This window comes from Pteropus vampyrus, unplaced genomic scaffold (genome assembly GCF_000151845.1).
Source record: "Pteropus vampyrus isolate Shadow unplaced genomic scaffold, Pvam_2.0 Scaffold36, whole genome shotgun sequence".
Lineage (NCBI taxonomy): Eukaryota > Metazoa > Chordata > Mammalia > Chiroptera > Pteropodidae > Pteropus > Pteropus vampyrus.
This window is the reverse complement of record NW_011888817.1, coordinates 10,535,012-10,548,923: the sequence shown is the minus strand read 5'-3', so window position 1 is coordinate 10,548,923 and position 13,912 is coordinate 10,535,012. Positions and strand designations below refer to the sequence as shown.

At 42.9% G+C, this 13,912-nt stretch overlaps 1 long non-coding RNA gene across 1 annotated transcript in view; it reads left to right on the top strand.

The window, feature by feature from the left end:
- Positions 1-2,802: 2,802 nt before the first annotated feature.
- The window catches only part of LOC105290605, a 136,684-nt gene continuing 125,574 nt past the window's right edge, over positions 2,803-13,912 (top strand). Inside the window, exon 1 of the long non-coding RNA XR_895764.2 lies at positions 2,803-3,017. This is a non-coding gene — a long non-coding RNA (uncharacterized LOC105290605). The remainder of the gene's footprint in view (positions 3,018-13,912) is intronic.

The window sequence follows — 13,912 nt, the reverse complement described above, 5'->3', positions numbered from 1 at the left end:
GTGATTCCGTTTAGTAGCTTGTAGAATAAGAATGCCGCATTTACAACCTTTTAAAAAATTCGCCTTGCCTGTAACTGTGTATTTTTCTAGTTAAACTTAGGTACTATTTTACTAAATCTAAAACAGGTCATCGGGCTTTTGATCAGAATTGCATTAAGCTTGTAAATTAACTTTTCAATAACTTTTCAAAAGGTTAATATTCTAAATTAACCTTTCAGTAGTTAGTCTTTCCACTCAAGGTTATGCTCTGTCTCTCCAATTATTCAAACATTCTATCCCTCTATAAAAGTTATTTTCGTACAGCGCCTGCACCTTACTTATTAAATTTAGGTCTGTTTATTACATGCATTTTGTAGTTATCGTAAACAAAACCTATTTTCTTTATATTTTTACCTGTCACTGGCATAGAGAAATGTTATTGGTTTTGTATATTTATTTTGCATATGGCTACTTCACTGAAATTTCTTGTTAATTCTAATAGCTTTATAATTGATTCTCTTGGGTTTTCTGGGTATATTAACATATCATCTGCAAACCATATTTTCGCTTGCTTCTTCCTCATTTGTTTTTGGCTTGCGTTGCATAGGCTAGCTCTTCCAATAAGGCGTGAAATCTCAGAGGTGATAGTAGCATTTCTGCCTCGTTCCTGATCTTAATCAGGTGTTTCACCATAAGTATGATGTAGGTAATTGTTCTAAAATGGATGCTTTATCATGGTTAAGGAAATAGTCTTTTTCCTAGTCCCAAATGCTTATTTTAATCAGATTTACATGTCTAATTTTATTAAATGCCCATTTGGCATTTATTCAGAAGACCTTTACTTTTTTCTCTTTTAATGGGATGCTCTATGTTAAGACATTTTTTTAATATTAAAGTCATTTTAGGGATTAACTGTCCTTTGTCAGTTAATCCCTAAAGTGGGCTTTAAAAAAAATTAACATCGAGTCAGTTTATCAGCGTCGTAGTTAAGACGGTGGATCTGAAGTGGATTGCTTACATTCGAATCCCCATTTGTGAGCAATGGTGTGACTTGGGTCCCTTTCCTTAATTTCTCTTTGCCTTAATTCTTCATCTGTAAAACGGAGATGATATTGACAGCATCCACCTACTAGGGCTGTTGTGAGGATTAAACAAGTCAGTATATGTAAAGTTCTCAGAAGAGTGTTTAATCAAACACGCTAAATATAAGCAATATGTTAAATTATTGAGAACTTACCACGTGCCTGGTACTGAGCTTGGTGTGTTTGATTAAAATGGATTTGATTAAAATTTGAAATATTGATTAATATTTCAAAAATGGAAATACTCACATATGGTCTGTCTTGTTGCGAAGCTTACAGCCTGGCAAGAAGACATGTTTATAAAATAATCACATGGAAGCGTGGAAATTTGCTTCTATGATGGATACTACCAAGGAGAAGTTATGGTGTTATGAGCGCACATAATAAGGGGTTTGACCTAGTAGAGGAGAGACACTTGACTGAGATCTGTAAACTTAATATGCCAAGAAGAGAGGGAAGAATGTTCTAAGCAGAGAGAAAACAGCATGTGTAAAGGTCCTGTGGCTATGCGGTAAGAAAGTATGGCAGGAACAAAGGACTAAGACGGGTAGAGCTTGATTGGAAAGCTAGTGGACACAAGGCTAAGAGGTCATTAGGGGCCAGACTATGCAGAGATCCTTGCAGACGTTTAGTCATTTTTCGTTATTAAAAAACAAAGAAGGTCCACAACTGATAGTATCATTGCATCACTGAGGAGTGACAGGAGCAGATGCTCCGGCCCCACTCAGATGCTGTGCATCACAGTCTACATTTAGTGGGGTCCCCAGGTGATGCACATGCACAGTGAAGAAGTGTTTCCAGGCGGGTGTGTATGAGCAGCAGTGTTAGAGGCAGCTGAGACAGAGCTCTGTCAAAAGGAAGACTGAAGAATATGCACTGGACCCATCAGTGATTTTAGACCTGTTTAGGTGGGTCAGTGGGACCAGAAGGCATAAATGACAGAGCTGAAGAGTGAGTGGGAAGCAAGGAAATGGCAACAAAAATTATAGACAGATTGTGCTTTGTAGAAATTTGTCTGAAGGGGAAGACAGACGAGGCTGGAGGGAGATGAGTGGAGTGGGGAATTGTTTTCTTAATGATAAGAGTCTTGAGCACATTTAAAATGGGAAGGTTCTAGTGGAGAGGAAATGATTAAACATATGTAACATACATAAGAGAGAAACCTAGATAAGGTTCTTGAAGAGGAGGGAGAAATGAGATCCAAAGGGCACATGGAAATGTTATGTTTAGATCGAAGGAGAGATGCTTCCTCTGTAGGACGAAGAAAGACAGCGTGGGCAGCCTGGATGGGTTTGGAACTGGGAAGACAAGGGATCCCCACTGAGGGTTTTTATTTTCTATGGAGAGTGAGAGAGGGCAGCAGCTGAGAGGAGGAGTCTAGAGAGTCGGGAGGCTGTAGAAGATGGACAAGGTTCGAAATAGTCATTCTGGTATCTGATATAAAGGGAAAGCCCGAATTCCTCCTGTTCTGGTTGCCTTCTAGTTCCCTCTCTGAGCCTTAGTGTCCTGCCTCACAGAGTGCTTCTGAGGCTGGACTACAACCAAGCGCATTTTATCACCCGGACAGTGCACGGCAAACATGCTTGCACTCAGTGTCCGCCGTCCATCTTCCCTCCCTCTGTGCCACGCATGAGACTGGCCCAGAGGAAGCACAGGGAAGAGCGAGTTTGTGATTCCTTAACACATTACTCCTGTATCTCTGGAAGCATCTAACAGTTCTTCTCCTTTCTCTCTCCCAGGCCAGAACTGCACGTTCCAACTGCAGGGTCCCAATGGGACAGTTGAGAGCCCAGGGTTCCCGTATGGCTACCCCAACTATGCCAACTGCACGTGGACCATCACTGCGGAGGACCAGCACAGGATCCAGCTCGTCTTCCAGTCCTTCGCTCTGGAAGAGGACTTTGATGTCCTGTCGGTGTTTGATGGCCCACCCCAACCAGAGAACCTGCGAACCAGGTACCACCTGCCCTCTTCCCCACAGCAGATAGCTGTGTGCTGAGCCAAGCTTTCTGAAAGGAAGAACCTACTGGGGTGAAAGGTTTATGGTCATCAACAGAAGCGTATTTTTGTGAAGCCCGCCCTCAACTACTCTGCTTTCTTTATGTTTCCTAGTTCCTTTCTCCTGCTTAAAAGTACCCGATAGGCAGGGTTGATGAATAGGGCATTTGGGAAGACTCACCAGAAGACTTAAAAGGGATATCGAGAAATTTGAGTCTTTCTTTTGAAACTAATTTTGCCTGCATATGGGTATATGTGTATATATATGTTGGTGTATATTCTTTGCACACACAGAAATATATTTTCTCCTCTTGGACCCAGCAGATAGGAGTTGAAGGCTGTTTTTTATCCTATACTTGAAAACCATCAATACTTTGTTCGTATTTGCTTTGCATTGCGTGGCTTTGACTGTAGGGGTAGAATCAGGAACTTGGGGAAGTTCCCACTCTCTCACACCTCATTGCAGTTGATGGAAGAGAAGAGCGTGGAGAGGGTGAGACTGCTTTCCTGTACCCCTGAGCTGTATCTCCCAAAGTGGGGTGCACATGGAGAAGGGAAACAGATGGATGCCGCTGCCTCTGTAGAAAGGGCAGACTTTTCTGGGGCAAGTGTAAAGGCCTCAGAGTCATAATCCTCAGGTCTTGTTGACATGGCCTGCCATGTTCCATTGCAAGCCTTGGCCTGGTCCTGCCTGCCAGGCTTTGGGCTCTCCAGGAAGCCAAAGGGTTAATGGCTTACGAGCCAAGTCTTGGGGAGCTTGGGGGTGCTGATTAATGGTGCACTAATGAGAGGTACTCTGCCAAATCTTTAACCTTAAGGCTTTGTTTAAGATGCCTGGAGCAGGGTCACAAACAATATTTACAGTTCAGCCCCAGCCTTCTTCTCTCTAGCACCCTGCCCTCTCAGGGCGTGCAGAGACACGGCTGCCAAGCCTGCAGCAGAGGTGGGGGCATTTGGGACGTCCCTGACTAGTAGTTCCTTCTAGACAAGACTGGGCTTATCCACCCCCTGACATTTAGCAGAGTTCGGTACACAGTAGGTGTTCAGTGAAATTGAGGTGAAGAGACTGGAGTCCCCTTCACTCATTCATTCCACAGATATTTCATGAGCACCTCTTATGTTCCATGAACTGACCTGGGTGCTGGGGATACAGCAGTGAGCTAAACAAAGCCACTGTCATCACAGGCTACATTCTAATGGGAAAGACAGGCATGGACCTGAATACGTGAGTTAGGAGTTCAAGGATATCAGGGCTAGAGATTTAAAATTGGGAGACGAGGCTGGATAGTGCTTAAAACCGTGAGACTGGATGAGGTCGTAAGGAGTGAGTCCTCATCATCAGATGTTGAGCTCCGGTGACACCGTGTAGAGCACCTTCATAGACTTTTAATGAGTGTCGAATGAATGTTGAAGGATAAAAGTCAGATCAGGGTCCTGGCATGCTTGGTTGAGGTGCGAACGGCTGGAGGCAAACTCTCCAATTCTGCCAACTGGAGTGACTCCAGCTTTCTTTGCTGTGAAGGCAGGGACCACACGTGTGGTCAGATCTCTGTTTTCTGACTCTTGTGTTTGTTGGCTCTGAGAGTGAAGTGTGGAAGATAGAGGTGGGGACTGCTCTGGCCTGGAGGGGTAGGGGTTCCACCTCCTAGGGAGGCGGTCGTGGCAGAGGAGGCCCTGGATGTATTCCTGCCCCTGGCACAGCCCACTCTGACCAACCAGTCATGTTCGAGGACTCGTCTCCCAGGATTTGTACCTTCACGAGATCAATCCCTGCTTTGGTTTCTTCTCCGTCATCTTCCCTATCTGTTCACTGAAGTTCATTTCAGCAATAGCCGAGGGCATGCAGGCTCAGGAGAAGAGTGCTGTCCCTCTTAGCACTCCTGGAGCGGAGGAGCGCACACCTTGGATGACACTAGGAGTGGAAATGACCCCAGAAGATTGTCCACGTAGCATCGGAATCTGTGCTTCTCGAAGGTTTTGTAACCACACTTCTTTGGGTCTGTGGGGGAATAGCAAGTGTGTGTTTGGTGGAGACCCTTGGGTCTTTGTGAATTTTTTTATGTCCTTTCATGGTGATTAGTCTACTCAGATTTCCTTCTTACTCATGAATCAGTTTCTACATACATGTTTGTGTAGGAAATCATCCATTTTGTGGCGATTGCCGAGGGTATCAGCGTAGAGTTGTACATAGTTTTCCCATGTAACGTTTCTATCGCCACAGTACCTGGGATCGCATCCTTTTTTTCTCATGTCTGCTCCTGGGTATAGTGTTTCTTTATTTTTACTCACTTAGTCTTGCCTATTTTATTAGTCTTTTTGAAGTTCCAACTCTAGAGCTATCAATTTTATTCTTTCCCTGTTATCTAACTTATTGGTTTCTGCTTTTATCTTTATCCATTCTTTTTTCCCACTCACCTTAGGCTGGTTTTGCTTTTGCTGATTTCATGAATCGAATTAGTTTCATTATTTTTTTCTTTGATAATAAAAACATTAAGAGGCACTTTCTCCTAAGTACAACTCTGACCGCATCCCATTAATTTTGATGGATAGTCATTATTGTAGAAAGAGTCTCTAATGGCAGTTTTGTTCCTTCCTTGACTCTACGGTTTTTTCCCTCAAATTTCCCAGTACTTTTTTTATTCTAAAAAAATTATTATCTGGTTGTGTTGCATTATGATCAGATTATGATTTCCACTTTGAAGAATTTGTTGACTTTTTTCTCCATAGTATGTGACAATTTTTTTTTGTAAATATTCTGAGTATTTGAAAACATATATTCTGTGGTCAAAGGGTAAAAAAAAAAAATCATGTTATTAATATTGTTTAATTTTTCTAATTTCTTATTTACCGTCCAAATATTTGTCAAGGATAAGCAGTGTATTGTTTTTACATTTGTACTATTTATTTTTTGGTCAATTTCTCCTTTTCTTTCTAAGTTTTAAAAAAATGTATTTTGTTGCTATATTCTTCAACTTGTAAATATTTTTAAACTTTCGATCTTCAGGGTGAATTATATGTTTTTTCAATATAAAAGTTATCTTTATCCCCAAATGTTTTTGCCTTAATTTCTACTCTGATAGTAATATTACCACCTTCGTTTTCTTTCAGGGTTGTATTTATTGAGTTTACCTTTGCCAGTGGCTCTGTTTTTAATATTTCTATGTCATTGTTTTAAGTATATCTCTTAGTACAACATATAATTGGATTTTTAAATTTTTCCTGAGAGTCTTTATTCTTTAACAGGAAAGTTTCATTCATTCGACTTTTTTTTTTTGGTGATAACTGATATATTCGTTCTTTTGTATAATATTTAATACTGTCTGTTTTTAAGCTTTCTTAACTATCATTTCCTTTTCTCTATCTTCAGGTACAAGTCTTCTTAGCCTTTTCTGTGACTTTTATTCTATTAGTGGTTCAAGTTACTTCTTCAGAACACATTTTAAACTGTATTTTTCTGTCAACATCTTGTCTAGTTAGCCTTTTTCTTAGTTGAGTCTTACTGGCATTGGATCTTATAGAAATTCCTTAGTGTTTGTAGCATGTCGGTGTCTGTCTCTTTCTCCTAGTTTCCAATATGAACACATATATTTTCTCTTTTTATATGCCTGAGGTTATTTTCGTGAGAATTTAGGGGGTCAGGTTGAAGGGCAGCTTACCATGTTGTCTTGCCTTTCCATCTTGAACTGGAACTGGAATTTTCTCTTAAGATTTTTATTCTTTTTGATGCTGTCATGAATAGAATTATTTTTAATTTAATTTTACTTTTAGATTATTCATTGCTAATACATAGAAATATAATTAATTTTTATATACTGATCATGTATCCTGTGACCTAGCTGAACTTATTATATTATTAATAGTTCTAATAGTTTTTTTTTTTAATATCCGTGAATAAAAACCGTTTTAGGTATTTTTTTTTCCAATCTAGTTGTCTTTGATTTAAAGAAACACTTTTTTTTTTTTTTTTGTCTAATTGCACTAAGTGGAACCTTCAGTACAATATTGAATAGAAGTGGTGAGAGTGGACATCCTTGCCTTGTTCTGATCTTAAAACATTCAATCTTTCCCATTAAGTATATTAGCTATAGGTGTTTGATAGATGCCCTTCTAATGAAGGTTTTTAAGCAGAGGATTTTGGCATGATCTGACTATAGTGTGGAAAATGCACTGGGGTGGGGTCTGGACCGGTGGTTTCCAGGCTAGGCAAGAGATGGCGGCGGCCTAAACTTTAACAATGAAGAGAGAAGATGGTGTGGATTTATATGACGATATGGGAAAGTGTTGTCCCCAGAGTTAAGAGTGGATTTATAGGGACTGAAGAGTGGGAATAAGAAAAAGGAAGGAGTGGAGAATGACTCCACAGTGTCTGGCTTGGAGCAGAGAAGCCTACAGTGAATTCCAGTCTCCAGTAAAATGTGTGCTTCTGGCATACCAGAGTATTTGCATTTGCTGCACTTACGTTATCCTTCATTCATCTAGCAGAACAGGTAGGTCACCGCCTCCCACAGTGTTTTCCTGGGAGACAGTAGGGTACAGTGGGGGCAGGCCTAGATTTATACCCAGCTCCGTTCTGCATTTATTAGTGCTGTGACCTGTGCAAGGTTTGGCTTCTCTGAGCCTCATCTATAAAAGGGAGGTGAGGTGACATTGACATGCCTTACAGCGTTCTTGTATGTGAGCCACCTGCTACGGATCCCTTAGTGCTCTGTAAACGTTATATGCATTTTTCCCTACCCTTCTGTTCTTAGGACCTAGGAAATTGAACTGTTCTAGAAGGCTCTGGTGCCTGTCTTGACATATCACCTATGGCTCAACCATTAGACTTTTTAGGTCAGACAACTGTAGATGTGGCGGACAGACACTGAAAATGGTATTGGGTTCAAGGGCAGCCATTCACTGTGGGTGGCATTACTAATCCCATGACAGCCCAACAGTGGGGCAGAGCTACCAAGAAGCCTAAGCGGGTCTTTCTCTGCTTGCATCACTCAGGGCTTTCTGTGTTCATTGCCTACAACTTGACAGGCATATGTTTTGCAATTCTGTTCTCTGTCCATTTGTAATGCATTTATCTTTTTTCCTCTTACTTCTAACATTGACCTTTTTTACTTTATTTATACATGCATTCCAACAAAAGGTGGAAGAGTCACTTCCCCGCCCCAGTCACCAACCCCCTTTGACTCATCTTTCTCCAGCTGCTTGCTCATGGGTTGTGTTGTGATCAACAAACTTCCCTCCTGGTTAGATTAAAAGCTCCTTGAGGCCGAGAGTCACGCCTTCCACTGCATGTCGCTGCGGCAGAACCATGCAGTGAAATAAACATCCCGTAGGTGGATGGCATGAGTTTGAGTTTCAGCTCCTTCCTTTCAGCCACTTGGCAAGTCACTTCCACTCTTATTCTCAGTATCTTCATCTACGAAATGGGTATATCAATCTCGACCTCATATGTCGGTTGGTGAGTATTAAATAACGTGTGTAAGCTGCTTTGAACTGTGTTGAGGTGTAAACAAAAGGAATACTTGTATATTTCTAGAAAAAATAGAAAACAGTAAACACACACACACACACACGCGCGCACACACACACACACACCCCTCAATAAATGTATGTCATGAAGTAGAACAGTGTTTCTCAACTGAAGGTGATTTTGAGCCCCTGGGGCCATTTGACAGTGTCTGGAAACATTTTTTGGCTGTTATAACTGGAGTCAACTTGGCATCTAGTGGATTTGAAGCCAGGGATGCTGCTAAACTTCCTCCCTACCGTGCACACTCCCCACCCCCAAGTACAAATGCCAGTAGTGCTAAGGTTAAGAGATCCCAAGGGAGATATTTGTGGAGTGAAGACCTCTAGTATCAGACGTATCCGGATTCCAATCCTATTTTAGTGATCTTGGATAAAAGAGCCAATTCAACTGAGCCTCAGTTTCCTCCTCTGCAAAATGGAGAACTCTTAGTGATGCTAAGCTGCACCTGGCATCGTTCGTGAAGAGGTGCCAACGGGCACACTGCGCACAGCTTGTTCTTTATGCAGATGCCATTCATCTCCCAATGACTCCCTTTCTCCACCAGGAGTTCATAGCCATCTTCCTGAAAGCATCTCACATTTCATCTAGAGCTATTCACAAGCAGCAGCATCCCAGGGTGCCAGAAGGCAGCGTCTGGCTGCTTGAAATTAAATTTACAATAGAAGCTGATCAGATTCTTCTCATAATGGATCAGGGTGGGAAATGGGAGTAGGAGCTGGTCCTGAAGGCTGAGGAGCCCGTAGGAGTTTGGAAATTAGCAAGGAAAGAACAAAGAGCCTTCTAGAGAATGCAGTGTCAGCCCTGCCTGGATGAATTACTGAAACAGTCCCCACATCTCTGCTTTCACACAATTAGATGGCCTTTCCATGCTGGCAAACGTCCGATTGCATTGCAGTTTAATGTGGAATGAAGTTTTCTAATGGAGCCCAAGTGAATGTAATCTATGGAGACATTGCTAATAAACTGCATCACTGTATATTGGAGGGTTTATAGGGTGCTGGTGATGACTGCACCAGTTAAGCACAGCTAAGCATCCCTTCATTTAGACATTTGAGCTCAAGTTATGAGAAGCACTACAACTCGTTCTCTCAATTACTGGCAATATACATTCTGTCATCAGCCTAAGGTGGAATGCAGTTAGTCATTTGGAGCTGGTTGCAGATTTCACTCAACTGGCGTTAGACACCTGTTTGGAAGTTGTAAAAAATCTACCAATTTGCCAGATTTACTGTCTTCTTATGATTATGTATCACAGCAAAGGCCCCTAAAGGACCTACCTGTTGGATTCCTTCAAAAGTGTGCCTTGTACATCAATAGGGTTGTCCTTGGAGGGTCCTCTCCCCAGAGTGCCTTGAAAGTGTGCTCTTGTGAGCAGGAGGTAGCAAGAAGGACTCACTGGGATGAGGGAGCATTCCTTGTTTGAGATTGAAGCAGAGAGGATGCTGGAAAGGGGAAAGAAGAGTTGATGACACTGAACACCTTTAATAGGCCAGACACCATGCTAGACATATTCATTCATTCATTCATTGTCATTTATTTAACATTTATTGAATGCCTGCCAGGAACACCAAGTGTTAGGGATGCAACCGTTAACAAGACAGCCTCTGCTTTCAAGGAATTTATGATCTCTTTAGGGACACAGATAAAGGAGCAGGCAAAAATAGTCCATGATGCTACGACTGGGGAACCTGACCTAGTCTTGGGGAGATCTTCAAACATTCTGATCTGTGGCCCTGGGATGCCCTCCTTCCATCTGCCCCTTTGTTTAGTCATTGCTTACTCATTCTTAATACCGTAATTCACTTGTCGTTTCCTCACCCTGGGAACCCTCTGAGATACCCCTACTTTTCAACTTAGTCAAACCTTCCCATGATGACACCCCCTCAGGTAACCTGTATCCGCCCTTCATGGTTTTATGTGTGCGTGTGTATGATAATTTGATTTATGCTTATCTCCCACTAAACTGTAAGCGCCTGGACTCCAAGGACTATTTCTGTTTTATTCTTCATCGAAAGGCAAGGTGCAGAACAGCAGTAGCGTCCTCGCTAGTGGTGTATAGTGGGGAGGTAGGGGTGTGTCTGGGCCAAACTCCAGGGGCCCTATAGGCCATGCTGGAAAGCTTGTGATGTGAAAGGGAAGTGGAGACACACCAAAAGGTCTTTACTAGACATTGAACTTGTTATCTGATAATTCACTCGCATGAGATGGGTAGTATTGATTTTCTTTGTAGAGGTTAAGTGAGTACCTGAGGTCTCTGAGCTGCTAAGTGGCTAACGGAGGTGTGGCCCATGGGTCTCCCAGACCCAGACCCTGGCTTTCTTGGCCACATCAGGAAGCCATCTCACTGCCTGGGACTCATTTACGTTTATTCTATTTCCTTTTAAAAACTTTATTCCATTTTCCTTGTTAAGCAGTGTCTCTAAGACGGCAAAAGTAACAGGAACTCACCACTTTTTAAAAAGTCAAGCAGCGCAGCAGTATGTGGAGTAGAAAAATGTACCTCCTTGTCCCAGCCCTGTTCCCTGGAGGTAACCACTGTTAACAGTTTGGTGTGTGTCCAATTTCTTTTTAACTACAGATTCATTAAACTGCCCATGAGGCTTATTGGGACATCCATCAGCCCTTTAAAAATTGTTCTGATGAATTAAGTGTAAACTAATTAGAAACATGGATTCAATTACCCTCGAAACACACAAGGGTTTAATAATTAATAGGAAGAGGGCTTGAGGCCAAAGGCATTATGGATTTTATCAAACCCCTAATATCTGAAGAGTAAATATGTTGGATTCATCCTAAATGCTGGCAGATTTGCCATTTGGAGGCAGACTTATTGGTAGGAGCTTTGTATTTAATCGGGAAAGTTGTCTGTGCTTAATAAGGAGTCAGCTAAAGAGTGAGGAGGACAAAGCCTGCTGGACCAGCTTGTCTTTCTGGGTTACCGCTGTCAGCTTTACATGATCTTTCACCAAGCAAGCTTTGGGGGATCCACTGAGGCCCCCAGTGAGATCATTGACTCCTACTGTGGGCCCATAGCATCTGGGAAGCAATACTGGGCCAAGAAATGCTGCAAGGTTTTGGGGATACTGTTCTGTTTAATCTCCTTGAACTGTGAGCTATGATGACTTAGATGGACTTAGAGGAGGGTTGGGGGATTGGAATAAATATTTACCTGTTGTGCACCAGGGGCTTTGTGGATTATATTATTTAATCTTCACAGTTTTCTGGGAGGTAAGAATTATTACCTCCATTTTTATTGCTAAGAAAACTGAGTCTCCAAGAAGCTACATGCCTTGGGGCAGCTGTATTCAAACTCCCGGATCTGCTTGACACCCAAGTTCACATAAATTTAAACAGCCACACCAGGGCTGAAGGGGGTTGTGGAAGGGGAAGAAGCAGGGTCTGTTCAGCGTGGGGCTCGGGAAAGCAACTGCTGTGACTCGGGGGGCAGCCATGTGCTCCACCGCCTAATGCCAAAGGGTGGGTGTGGGCAGACGTGGTGTGGGGAGGGGTTGGCAGCCAATAATATACAAGGCCAGGTGGGCAGCAGTGTCGGGGTTCTGAGCAATCTCTCCATTCACAGTAGGACCCTGTGGTTCAAGGTCAAAGTCAGTTTTTGTAACAAAGCCTCACCTTACTTGTTTGCCATGTCTGCTAGTTAATAGCAGCCAAAATTTAAGGCCCTGTGGAGCCTGTCTTGGGCCAAAAGGCTGTGCTGCCTACACCCCTCTCCTTGATGGGTCCTACCCACAGTGTCACCAGGTGTTGGTCAAAGATGTGGCATTCCCCCAGAATGGAATTGGCCGTCCCTTGACTCTCATCTGCCCCTTTGTTGTAAGTGGTGGACAACAGAGCTGAGATAAGAAAATGTCCCTTTCTTTATCCTAAACCCTTATTCCCTGAACCTTTGGGGCAGCAGAAAGCACTGTGCAAGGGGCTCTGGTTACCTGGGGATTTTGCCCTCAGGATACAGGCAGGTCTGCACATAGAATTCTAGACTTAACTCTGTTTCTTTGCCAGAAGAAATGGTACCCATATAACACCTTCCAAGTATTGAGCTCCTTGTTCCTTTAGAATTAAAGTATATAAAAAAGAAAACCAGTTCTCAGCTTTTAAGTGGACAAAGAGCCAAGTTATTGCTTCCTTGGATGGGTCTGAGCTGCCACAAGATGTGGTTCCCAGAGCCAGGCATGGGGCAAGGAGGCCTCGGTTCTGTCGCAGACAGGCCACTGATTCGCTTGTGATCTTCCCCAAGTCCTTTCCCTCTGGGGACCAGCTGCATTCTCCTGACTCACCATCTGAGGACTTAAGTTTAGGGGAACTTCAAAGCTTCTTCCAGCTCTGAAATTGTGTGATTGAGTGGTGCCGGAGATATATGTAGAAGGGCCATAAAACACTCCTGATCTTCTCAGATTATTTCTGCCCAACGCAAGTACTGCTCTTGGCTCTTTCAGCAATTCCCCCATTTGTCTTCGGCATCAGGGTTTATTTTCCGGTGCCCTGTTAAGCAGCGTGGCAGAGAAAGCTAACTGTCTGCCATCATTCTTGCTCCTCTTCCACAGTGTAGAGGTGTCCGTGGGAAGCAGCTGCCCAGCTAGGATGATACTTCCCAGACCCCCTTGCGTCTCTGCATGAGGCCATGTAGCTTAGTGGTCAGTAGAAAGTAAAAGTAGTGTATACCCTTCCCAGGCCTGGTCTGGAAAAGCTCCGCTATGATCTTCTATTCTCTTTCCTTGGAGACGGGAGAGGTAAGAAGCCTGGATGCCTGGGTAACTTTATGAAGTAGAACCCTCCTCCAATTGCTGCTGATTGGCTGGATTTTACATTAGTGGAATATAAATTTGTACACATACTTAGACTTCTGAAGTCCAGGGTTTATTTATCACTATAGCTAGTGGCTCCTTAGCCATTCAGCCATTGCAAGCTCCGAGTCTTGGTACTTAGGTTCTAAGTCTTGGTACTTAGAACCTAGAGGTTTGTGAGTGTTCCAGATAGCAGAGTCCATTAGCTTTCCAGAACTGACACTTGGTGTTGTTTGCTTTTGGGGAGATGAAGCTCCTAGATGGTCTGGCTATTATGCCTAAAATTTAAGCTGTTGACTCATAGGTGCAGTATATCTGAAAGCAATTTTTTGCGCTTCTGACTTTTGGTGGATCCTTCTTGGGACCAAAATGTGGTTCTTGTTGGAGTCCTGACCCCCATTTTATCCCCTGTAGCCCCAGTGGAGCACACGGTGCGGTGTGGTGGTTAGCAGTGAGGCTTTGGAACCAGCCTGCATGACTTCAAGTCTTTGTTTTGCCTCTTATTGGCTGTGTGACTTTGGGGAAGTCAC